The sequence below is a fragment of the Rattus norvegicus genome, chromosome 3, assembly GCF_021556685.1.
Source record: "Rattus norvegicus strain SHRSP/BbbUtx chromosome 3, alternate assembly SHRSP_T2T, whole genome shotgun sequence".
In the NCBI taxonomy this organism is placed as follows: domain Eukaryota; kingdom Metazoa; phylum Chordata; class Mammalia; order Rodentia; family Muridae; genus Rattus; species Rattus norvegicus.
In genome coordinates this window covers 109473128-109484471 of record NC_141536.1, presented here as the reverse complement: position 1 = coordinate 109484471, position 11344 = coordinate 109473128, and the positions used below count along the sequence as shown (strand labels likewise).

Below are 11344 nucleotides of genomic sequence, written 5' to 3'. Positions count from 1 at the left end.
TCTCTCAGTTGTCCTCCCAGGATGCTCCTGTGAATTAATATTGCTCAGTAAAAGGGGTTAGGTGACATCCCTAAGCTCCTATGGGTAGAGTTGTAAAGCAGCCCTAGATCATACACAGCAAACAGTTGTAACTGGTAAGATGTAACTCAGAAGGGATCTGGTGTTGACTGATGTAGGTCAAAATCGTGACCAAGTTTTAGGTAATGTATGAAAGTAATGAAAAACGATAGTTCAGTAGCACTTGCCAAAACTGGATTCATGTTTGCTAGCTGCTGCTGTTATAGCCAAAAGTTTGCTGTGTTAAGTCCTTGGGAGAGGGGGAGCACCAGATTGGTATCAAATAAAGGCCCCACTGTGTTCCTGCCCCTATGCCTTCCTCTCTTTGGTCCTCAAAACCATGACTCCAAGGCTTCTCCTGACCTTTGTTCTCTAACCAACCTCTGCTTTGTCACTGTGGTATTGTATTCTTTCTTGGTCCTGTCTTTGATAGGAGGGAATAATTGCATATTACAGTGAACCTTCTGTGCCACTCAGTGATCATAGCAGTAGCCCACATCCTAAGAGAAGGCTACACTGAACAGAAGGGACTGGATGTACAATTGGACCATCACCAAGATGGGATGTTCATGAAACTGCTCAGAAAAGCAGCGTGGAGCTGGAGCCTGCTGGAAACAAGGGCATGCATCTCCACAGAGTCACAGACTACGCAGAGGGTCAGAACTCAAAGTTAGAGTTGATTTCCTCTCCGTTGGTGACTGAATTAGCCGGTAGTAGAGTTAGTTACAAGGTTGTCCCAAACCACACCCATATTTTTGCTGGGAGTTCGCACAGTGACAATCTCACCCTTAACAATCTCATCACAGTGACAATCTGGCTGGGCTCCATCTTGACTCTCTCCTCAGCACTGAGACTTGAGCAAAATCCCTGACTTCTCCATGCTCCTGTTTCTTCATCCGTAAAACGGGGGTAACACTTTTCCTACAAGGCGCTCCTGCAGCTGCCTGCAGGAGGCTTTCTTCCTGCCCACCTCCTGGTGCAGACCCAAGGGTTCCCCCAGCTGTTTCCCACCACTGTCTCAGCCTTCCTTTTAGTCTATATCTACTCCTTTGTATCAGCTGCTGGTCCACAGAAACATTTTCTACCAACGACCCCCAGTAGCCACATGGGGCTGGAATGCAGGTAAGAGATTTTTACTGTCATTCCTGTGCTCAATTCCAGGCTCTCCTGAATTACTCTTAGCCCTGTAGCAGCCAGCCTGTGGAAGCCCCCTCTCCCATCCTATCCCCTCTCTCTGGGGATTCTGACTCTTAGTGAAGACCCCAGACCCCTAGTTTGCTTCCGATGCCTCTCTAAGCTACTAACCTGTTTTCATTCCTTGTGTCAGTCATCTGCCAAGCCACAAAAGCCCTCTCCACCACGGACCACACAGCCACCACACTGGCCTAGGATCCAGAGTGCAAAAGCACCCACCTGACAAAAACAAGACCAGATATCTACACAAAACACCTCAAATACCATAATTCCAGATGCCTAGATCCCAGTGCAGAAACACAAGCATGAAGAGCCAAGACACCATGCCTCCTCCAGAAGGTAGTAATCCGATTGCAATCAACCCTGAGAAAATTGATTTAGTTTAAGCACAAGACAAGGACTTCAAAATAGTAATTCTGAATGTTTAAGGGCCTTAGCCAAGTATGGTGGCTCATGCCTTTAATCCCAGCACAGGGGAGATACAAAGGGGCAGGTCCCTGAGTCTGAGACCAGCCCAGTCTACAGAGTGAGTTCCAGGACAGCCAGGGCTACACAGAGAAACCCTGTATTGAAAAAATAAACAAGGGATGTAAAGATATGAATAAATGCCTTAATGAAGACCTTGAAAACACAACCAGATGAAATAATGAAGTCAAAATGTGAAGTAGAAACAGAATCACTAAATAAGACACAGGCTGAAAGAAACTGGAAGTGAAAACCTTGGAAGGTGTCTTAAAACTCATTAATCTCTATCCTCAGTGTTACAATATTAGCTGTGTATATTTGAGCTCGGTAGATTTATGGGATGAAGAACTCAGCTTAGTCCCAGCTTTGGTAGGCGTATCTCACTGAAAATGTCACTCTTTCTTTGCAGGACCTCAGTCTGGCCTGGCTGTTTAGAAATACAGTAAAATGTAAACATGTAGCACTGTGTATGGTTGGAAGTGCTCCTAAATGCTTTGGGGATATTGATATTAACAATGGAATTCTACCCAAAGTCCTGACGATTATCTCCGCAGTCGTACACTTGAAGCAACTGAGACAGGGAAAGGTTGCATAAACCACTCAGGATAGCCGGTAAGTGCAACGCTGAGATTCCATTCCAGACAGTCTGACTCCAGCATCCACATCCTCAGCCTTTATAACCAGATTAAAGCTGGGACTGACCTTATCGCTGATCTAGTGCAGTCTCAACTCCTGCTCTCAAGATCACTGGTGTACCAGGGGGCTGCCCCAGGCAAAACTAAAACCTGCCTGCTTGGGCAGCTGTGTGGGAGGGGGCAGATGAGACGGTGGAGATGCACAGCAGGATCAGGCTTGCTTTATCAATAGTTGCCTGACTGAACGTAGAACTGCTAGGCTATCTGGTTCCTTCCTTCCTTCCTTCCTTCCTTCCTTCCTTCCTTCCTTCCTTCCTCTCTCTCTCTCTCTCTCTCTCTCTCTCTCTCTCCTCTCTCTCTCTCTCTCTCTCTCTTTCTGTGTGTGTGTGTGTGTGTGTGTGTGTGTGTGTGTGTGTGTGTGTGTGTAAATAAAAGCCCCTGAAGGAGATATTCTTTTCTCAAGCACTATCGGTGAGATACTCGGGAGACAGCCTAGTGAAGTGGGTTTGGACCAGCCTATAGTGGGTTCAAATTCCAGCCTGCTTGTTTCATACAGGCAAATTGGCATAGGTAATTTTCCTATACCGATTTGATATAGGACATTTGATACTAACTACTTTGTGTGATCATCTCTAAGGCTCCACACTAAGTTCGATCTTATCCTGTAAAACTGAAAATGGGCATAGCCATATACTACAGGTAATCGGTTTATTCCAAGGAGATTCTCTCCTCAGTGATTAATCTAAGGAAGGAAACTTTTAGTGTATAGGTGTCAGTTAAGGCTTCTATTACTGTGATGAAACATCATGACTGGAAGTGATTTGGGAAGGAAAGGGTTTATTTGGCTACAAGTCCAGGTCACAATCCACTGAGGGCAGCCCAGGCAGAAACTCAAACTATGTAACAGCCCGGAGCCAGGATCTTATGCAGAGGCCTTGGAAGAATGATGCTTGGGGCTTGTTCATCACAGCTTCCTCAGCCTGCTTTCTTGAAGAACCCAGGACCACCAGGCTAGAAGCAGCACTGCCCACAATGGGCTGGGCCCTCCCACGTCAATCCCTAATTAAGAAAATTAACCTGATCTTGTGGAGGCATTTTCTCAGTTGAGGTTCCCTTCTCTCAGATGACTCTAGCCTGTGTCACACTGGCGTAGAAAGAGCCAGGACAGTAGTTTGCATCAGTTTCTTTCAACCATATCACCTTCTGGGCAGGGAAGAACTAACCCAGAGTTTGAAGCCTGCTCAGTGGGTGTGGTCTGCACCTGTGCTTTCACAGGTGAAGCAGGAATTGTTGCCCAACTTGTAGGACTCTCCTAAGAACTGAAGTAATGCATTCCTGGCCTCTGGCATAAGCTGAATATTCCATGGCTGTCCCTCCAGTTTGGTTTCCTAGGATTCCTGGCTTCCCTATCTTTACAGATTCCCTACAAACAAACTTGAACTCTAACTTAAACATACCTGTAGGATGCAGGGTGGGTTTCACAAATGAGTCACTCATAATTGTCCTACCCCAGAACATTCCATCAGCTCAGAAATTATACCCTATAGCAGACCCCCCCCTCCCCTCCACTTGCTCTCCCATCAAAAGCCTGTGATTAAGGGACATGTCTTGGGGCAAGATCTAATCAGTCATAGGTACAAGGACCTAAAATTCTTAAGCAGTCTCTCAGTTCAATACACCCACACCCATAGTCATAGCCTGAAAATAGCTGCTCTCTAGGGAGAGCACTGGCTAGAAATGTCTCTGTCACATCATGTGTGGCAGAATGTGAGTTCCGGGAGCTCTGTTAATCTAGTCTCCTGCACTGAGTGGTTGCCATGCCCCATCCAGAATGACCCATACTGACACAGTTGTGTCCTCTTTCTCCTTTCACCAACAACTGCACCTTATTCCCTAACCTCCCCCCCCCCATCTATCTACCTCATGTTTGCAAGGTTACCTCAGTCCCTGACTATACTGGCTGTTTTTGGGTGTCAATTTGACACGAGCTGGAGTTACCGCAGAGAAAGGAGCCTCCCTTGAGGAAATGCCTCCATGAGACCCAGCTGTAAGGCATTTTCTCAATTAGTGATCAAGGGGGCAGTGGTGGTGTCATCCCTGAGCTGGTGGTCCTGAAAGCAAGCTGAGCAAGCCAGGGGAAGCAAACCAGTAAGTAACATCCCTCCATGGCCTCTGCATCAGCTCCTGCTTCCTGACCTGCTTGAGTTTCAGTCCTGACTTCCTTTGGTGATGAACATCACCATGGAAATGTAAGCTGAATAAACCCTTTCCTCCCCAACTTGCTTTGATGTTTGGGCAGGAAAAGAAATGCTGACTTAAACACAGACCCAAACCCACTTATCTACTTAAACAGCTCCATGTCACAGTCACACTGGGTCCGTCCTCCTATTTTTTGGCAGACTTCAGCAACAAATATATCCATAGTCTATGAATTGACACATTGGAGTCCATTTGGCTACAAGCACCTTAAGAATAAGATCAACAGTCCAGCCTGTGACTTGATCTTTGCTCAACAAGTGCTAAGTCAATGAATGCAGATCTTAAACAAACATGGGAGTCTCCCTGACATGACTCACTGCAGTAACGAGCAGGCTCCGGGCTCTGTGGCCTGGTGTGATGGCTACTTTTGCTGTTAAACTAAACTTAATTAAAATTAAATTTTACCATAGGATTTAGCTACCTCTTCCCTCCCATGTGTAAGCTCAAAGAGGAACAAAGCAAACCATGTGCCCTGAGTTCACTTCTAGATGCCACCTTTCTTCCCCTGTACTCCCTTTTAATCCTAATTTATCTGCCTCAGTTTGCTCAAAATATCCCCATGAGGTCACCAATACCCTTCCAACTGACAGAGCCCTGAGAGTTCTTTGAGTAGATTTTAGTTTTCTTTATTGAAGCCTCCTATGGTTCAAACATGAAGACAATAGGAAACACACAGAGACACACACAGAGAAACAGTCATACAGAGAGAGAGAGAGAGAGAGAGAGAGAGAGAGAGAGAGAGAGAGAGAATCCCTACTGTCTCTTCCAGAAGTAGATACTTGTGCTAACCTCTTGAGTCACTTCTCCCAAAGTGTACCTGCCCCATTCTCTCCCTACCACACAGGAAAGCAGGCACAAACACACACCGATGCTCAGCTGCTTCGGTCTCTGTGGCCGTCCATATCAGCGCCCCCAGAGCCTTCTCAAGCTTGCTTCCCAAGTCCTGATAGGATCGATCTGCCCACTCTGGTGACCTGGCTCCTGACACCACACTGGGTCTGCACCTATACCCTCTCCTACTTCACCTCTCACCTCACTTCTCTGGAGCCCTTGCCTCGCCCTGTTCCTTCAAGTCGGGGTCCTCCAAAGCCTTGTCCTTCATGCTCAGCCTGTGTGGTGTTTGAATACTTGGTTCTCAGCTGGTTGTGCTGTTTGGGAAGACTTAGGAGGTGTGGCCTTTCTGGAAGAAATACCTCACTGGGGTTGGGCTTTAAGGTTTCTAAGTTTGTTCCCCGTGTTTCCTGTTTGTGGTGCAAGATGTGGGTCCCCAGCTCTCAGCTTCCAGCTCCTGCTGCCTGCTGCTTTTACCCTGCCATCTTGGACTCCAGCAAAAAAGCTAAGCCCCAGATAAGCCCCACCCTCCTTCTTTCAGTTGCAGTGTTCACTGGTGTTTTATCACAGCAATGGGAAAGGACTAGCGCAGCCTGGAAGCTCAGTTCTTCCTGGGGAGATTTCCTAGGAAGCAGAAGCAGATGGCTGAGACTTTACAGCTGCGAGCGAGTGTGGAGCCATCCGCATCCACGGTTGCGCCGCCCGCGCTCATAGCCACCAAAAAAAACAAAACGAGAAGGGAGACCTGCAGCTCCTAGATCACCTTCTGCTCTTTATGGGCATCCTCAGGCACTCATATATCCCATCTTCGGGGAAAACAAGGCCCTTGTGTTTCAGCTAGCCTAAATATTACTAAGTGAAAGCACTTAATAATAATGAAAAAGCCATAGCCAGAAAGAAAAGAGACACAATCCATGACCGTGAGAGGGAAGGAACCTGGTGAAGTAGCTTAGCAGATAAAGTCATTTGCCACCAAACCTGAGGACCTCAGTTCAATCCTCAGACCCTACATGGTGGAGGGAGACAACAGACTCTTTCTCAAGATGTTCTCTGATGTCCTCCATACTCCACAAATACACTGCAGCTTGTGCATGCATGCCCCTGACCCAGAAATAAATACATAAATTTAAAAAAAAAAGGTAGAACAAGCACAGCAGCTATGGCTGGCTAGACCTGGATAAGGCTCTGTGGTAACTTGGGCTACCTCAGTTTCCAGCGCTTGCACATAAGCTGCTGAACAGTACTCGGGGGAATATGGAGTGTGTCTGGCACCAACCATGTACTTAATAACCACTAGTACCCATCCCTTCTACCACTCACACTCCTGTCCCCCAGGACCCCTTCTCCTGCTCCATTAGCCATGCAGTGCCAGGGGTCTGTGGAGGTTCTGTGTTTCCCTGGCACCATCTACTCTCACAACTGTGTACCGGGAAACAGGCCCCGGGCTACCAATCCATCTTGGCATCAACCAATGCTAGGGAAAGCAAGAGGTTCTTAATGCTTTGAGCAGAACAGAGTAAAGAGTCTTTCTTCTAGAGACATAGTACATGACATAAGCCAGTAAAACAAAATGACTACATCGGAAGTCCCCATGGAGAAAATTCTGTTCAATAAATGGGAAACAGTGAAACAACACCAAGATGTCTTGCTTAATGAATTCTGCTAAGGAATGTCAATGAGTTCCTGATATATGAGAAACACAGATTTATAGCGGATTCTGCAGTGGGACATTTTTTGGCAAAGTGGGAGATTAAGAAGCTGGGTATAGTAGCACTTACCTTTCATCCCAGCGCTGGAGTCAGGAGCTGTTCAGAGACAGGCTGATGGCTGTGAGTTTGAGATCAGCCTGATCTACAGAGCAAGTCCCAGGCCACCCAGGATTATATAATCTATCTCAAACAAACAAACAAACAAACAAAACCAAATAGGTGTTGGTAGTGCATGCCTTTAAACTCAGCACTCAGGAGGCAGAGGTAGGCGGATCCCTGAGTTTGAGGTCAGCCTGGTCTACAGAGTGAGTTCCAGAACAGCCAGGGACACTCAGACATACCCTGTCTCGAAAAACCAACCAACCAAACAAACAAGATTAGCTAGATCATGCATAAAAACTTTTGCTGAGACACACTGAAGAAAACCTCTATATCATGTCACTCCTCTGGAAATACACTAGATACTAATATAAGGCTGATTTCCATATGAATGCAGATCCATAACGAAAATAGTCTTCTACTAGTAAATAAGCAAGGGCTACCCATTGAGCAGACAGTATGCGTGAAGGGAAGTCAAGCATTTCAGAGGAAAGCATTCAAGTCTCTCTAATGGTTAGAGAAGCATATGCTAACCTGCTCAGGCGTGGCCCCAAAACCGTCGGGAGAGTATGAACCTTCCCCTGCATCTAAGATCAATATTATCCCGACATCCAGTACTGCAAGATGTTTGACCCAGTTCTGACCTTTCTAGGTTGATACAGTCTGCATTGTTTTACATTTGACTGGTTTTGATCAGCTTAAGCTTGGAGATTCTACTCATATTTTCGCTGCATATAGGTGTCTTTTTGGTTCGGTCGTCCCGTTGTTAGCTACTTTGTTTTACCAACAGTGTAATCTGTCTGTCACACCTACTCATCCCGGTCATGTCAGGAGTCTCCGTTATTGGCCAGTGCCACTAGTACTACAATTAATCTATGGCTCTTGGTTTACAGGTGTGGACATTTTTGTTGAATATACACCGAGGAATCCAGTTGCTCTGCTGCAGGGCATGTCTACAGATAACTTTTAAAATAAGAGAATAAGAGGTGGGCAAGGGGTGGGGCCGGGGCCCCTGCCTTGAAGGCATGAGGCACGGGCTTCCTCACACCACACACTCCGTATTTTGTGGAACAGGAACTTGTTGGAGCTCAGTGTTCAAACCCCTGCCTTCCAAGTATGAGGCACTGGATTCCAAGTCACACCTCTCCCGTGGAGGAGATTGTGCGGGACAATCATCCAAAGTGGCGTGCTCTGCTCACCAGTGGATGTAAGCACCCTGCAGCCCTATTTTGTCCGACTTGTCATAATTGCTCTTAATCTAACCCATTCTGGGTGTGCAATGGTGGCATCTCACTTTACATTTTCCTGGGGCAGATTTAAAAATATATATATAGTAAAAGTCAGTCCTCTAGCATATGAAATCTTATCTGATAGATTTTTCTTTTGTTTTGGATGGTTTTGTTTGTATGTTTGTTTTTTCTTTTGGAGGTGGTTATGGATTAGGGTATGGGTTTGAGGTGAGATCTCTCTGTGTAGCCCTGGCTGTCCTGGAATTTACTGTGTAGACCAGATTGGCCTTGAACTCAGTGAGATCCTCCTGTCCTGCCTCTGCTTCCCATGTGTCAGGATAAAAGGTGTGGGTCACCATGCCCAGCCTAGGATTTTTCTCCACAGCGTGCAGTCTTAGGGCTTGTAGGTTTCTTGGACTTCCTCCATCTCTTCCCCTCCAGGTTGACTTCTCTCAGACTCGTTCTCATCTGGAGGTCATTTTTATGTTTTCCTCTTAAATCTCCATGTTTCTGTTGCGTTTTTATATGGCCTGGCGAGATTCAGGCACAAACCCTTGTGGTGTTTGGTGATACAACAGACCTTTCCTCTTTAACATGGGATGGGGTGGGACTTGTCCATGGTGCGAGGGTCAGAAGACAACTTTGTGGAGTTGGTGGGTGCCAGGCTTGGGTTGCAATGATTTCATCTGTTGAGCATCTCACTGGCCGATTTAACTTTTAAATTGATGGCTTAAATCACCCGTATGAACAGAGAGCTCCATTCAAGTTCAGCGTGATCATACTCACAGTCAACCAGTAGATGGCGCTCTGGGATTGCATCTGCGTCTTACCCAAATCCTTTCCCACTGGTCTTCCAAAATCTTTTTCCAGAAAGCAGAGCAAAAGAGATTATATTTTCAACCAGGAGGATTGAACAAGCTGATGACGTGGGGAGGTATCAAGCCTTTTAATTTATCGAGCTGAGACCTTTGGGGAGACAAGGACAGCCCAATACTATTGACCCAATAGTGATGGTGTTATGTTTATAGGCTATATTACATGTTAAATCTCAAAAAAATTCAACCCTGATAAATAGAGTGTAAATGGCTAGAACTAAATCTTCAGATGAGAGGAATATACCCCTCTTTGGGAGGAAAATAACCCCTTCAATACAGGAACAGAGAAGTCTTCACCAAAAGGCAGGACCTCAGATGAGGGTGTCCTAAGGAGGCATCCATAGAAATAGCCTCTGAGGTGTCACCTAGGGAGCCTGTTTCATTGTTTACAAAAGGCACTCAATCTGTGGAGAGAGTGGTGCGGGGACTTTCTTGGGAGGCTATGCACCTTTTTCTCCCTCTGTCCTGTCCATTATTTCTCTTTTCAGTTTTCAGATGCTCTGTTTTATTGCTGAGAACCAACTTGGTGGGCCTTAGAAACCTAGTGAAAAGAAGACTGCTTGCTGGGTAAGGGTGTTGTAGAGAGTTTGCTTCCTGTAGTGCACTGACTCTCTCTGCCCAGCACTCAGCTCGGAGGCTCTCCTGGCTTCAGCTGCCCACACGCAGGCTTGGACAAGTCCTTCATCCTTTCCTCTCCAGCACTGCCACAAGCTACCTGGGTCGAATGACCAAATGACAATGTCCTCATCTTCTTAAGCATGGGACCCAGAGAGAGCTTTTGCCGGGCTAGAAGGCACTTCTAAAAAGGAACATGGAGAGAACTGTGCTTAAGAAGGAAGAAAGCCATCAGCAGTTGTGGGCCTGGAGAATGTGTGGCACCTGAATGTGACCCTTTCTCCAAGCCCTGGACAGGACCCACACCTTTGGAAGTGAATACATGATGTTTCATGAGTAGACACGTGGGAATGTGCAGCCATAGATTCAAGGCATTGCCTGGGTCTTTTCTCCATTGTGAGTCACCACCTCAGTTGTCTGTTGGGGTGGGCACTTGTAGAATTTGATGAATAACTTCTGCTCTGCCTTTCACCCTCCTCAATTCGAATGACTCCAGACAGAGCCACACTCATGCAAACTAAGCCTAGCACCCTTGCAGTCATAGAGAAGCAGATGCAGAGGGGAGACACAAATAAAATATTGCCTGTCCTTCCTTCCTTTGTGGGGAGCATTGAGCAAGCACAGATCTTAGCAATGTGGTAATTCTAGCTCTCAGAGTTTCACACCTCCAGGGGGAAGGGTTTTGCATCATGGGGACTTCCTGGCTCTGGGCTACCAGGGTAGGCATTCAGAGGCTGGGCTAGGGCAGGCCCAGGGCCCACGGGCACAAGCCAGTAAATGGCATGTCTGCTTGTCTGCTGGTGCCAGGAAACCAGGGACAAGCTCTGTTCCTTGGGTCTGGCGCTAGGAGGAATCTTAGGTCTGTTGATGGTCACCTGCAATCTCAGCTAAGGTTGTCCAACATCCGAAAGAGGAAAGGAGACAAAGTCATGAAGGTGGCACCCTCTAGAGTTTGGGGCTTGCAGTCTCTTACTTTTCTCCCAGCCCAGGTAGAGCTGGTGGCCAGCTAAAGCAGTGTTCACAGCTCACAAAGGCTAATGGTTAATTTGCAGTGTTGCCAGGCAGCTGTTAAACTGTTATGGATCTACACCATATGTTATAAAAGTGTATATGAAGATCAGTCATATTTTTAAAAAGAAATACTTAGAATTCTCACTTCCCAGTGATTTTTTTTTTCCATTCTGTCTATGCCAGACGCCTGCAGAGGGATTCACACAGGGAGACTTACACCCAGTGTAAAATAATGTATGGCAACTGGAGCATTTCTTTCCTATTCTGCCTTCTAGACATCATGGTGGTTTCTCTCATTTCACCCCAGGCAGAGGGTACATGCTCTGCAGGGATCAGCAAACACCTGTAGAGCATGGCTTTCTGCC

General features: G+C 46.6%; 1 long non-coding RNA gene across 1 annotated transcript; it reads left to right on the top strand.

Annotated features, from left to right (window-relative positions):
• Positions 1 to 1165: 1165 nt before the first annotated feature.
• Positions 1166 to 11122, top strand: LOC147995657 (uncharacterized). Its single transcript, XR_015683754.1, has 3 exons — positions 1166 to 1590; positions 2126 to 2328; positions 9842 to 11122. It is a non-coding gene; the product is annotated as an uncharacterized LOC147995657 (long non-coding RNA).
• Positions 11123 to 11344: the final 222 nt, after the last annotated feature.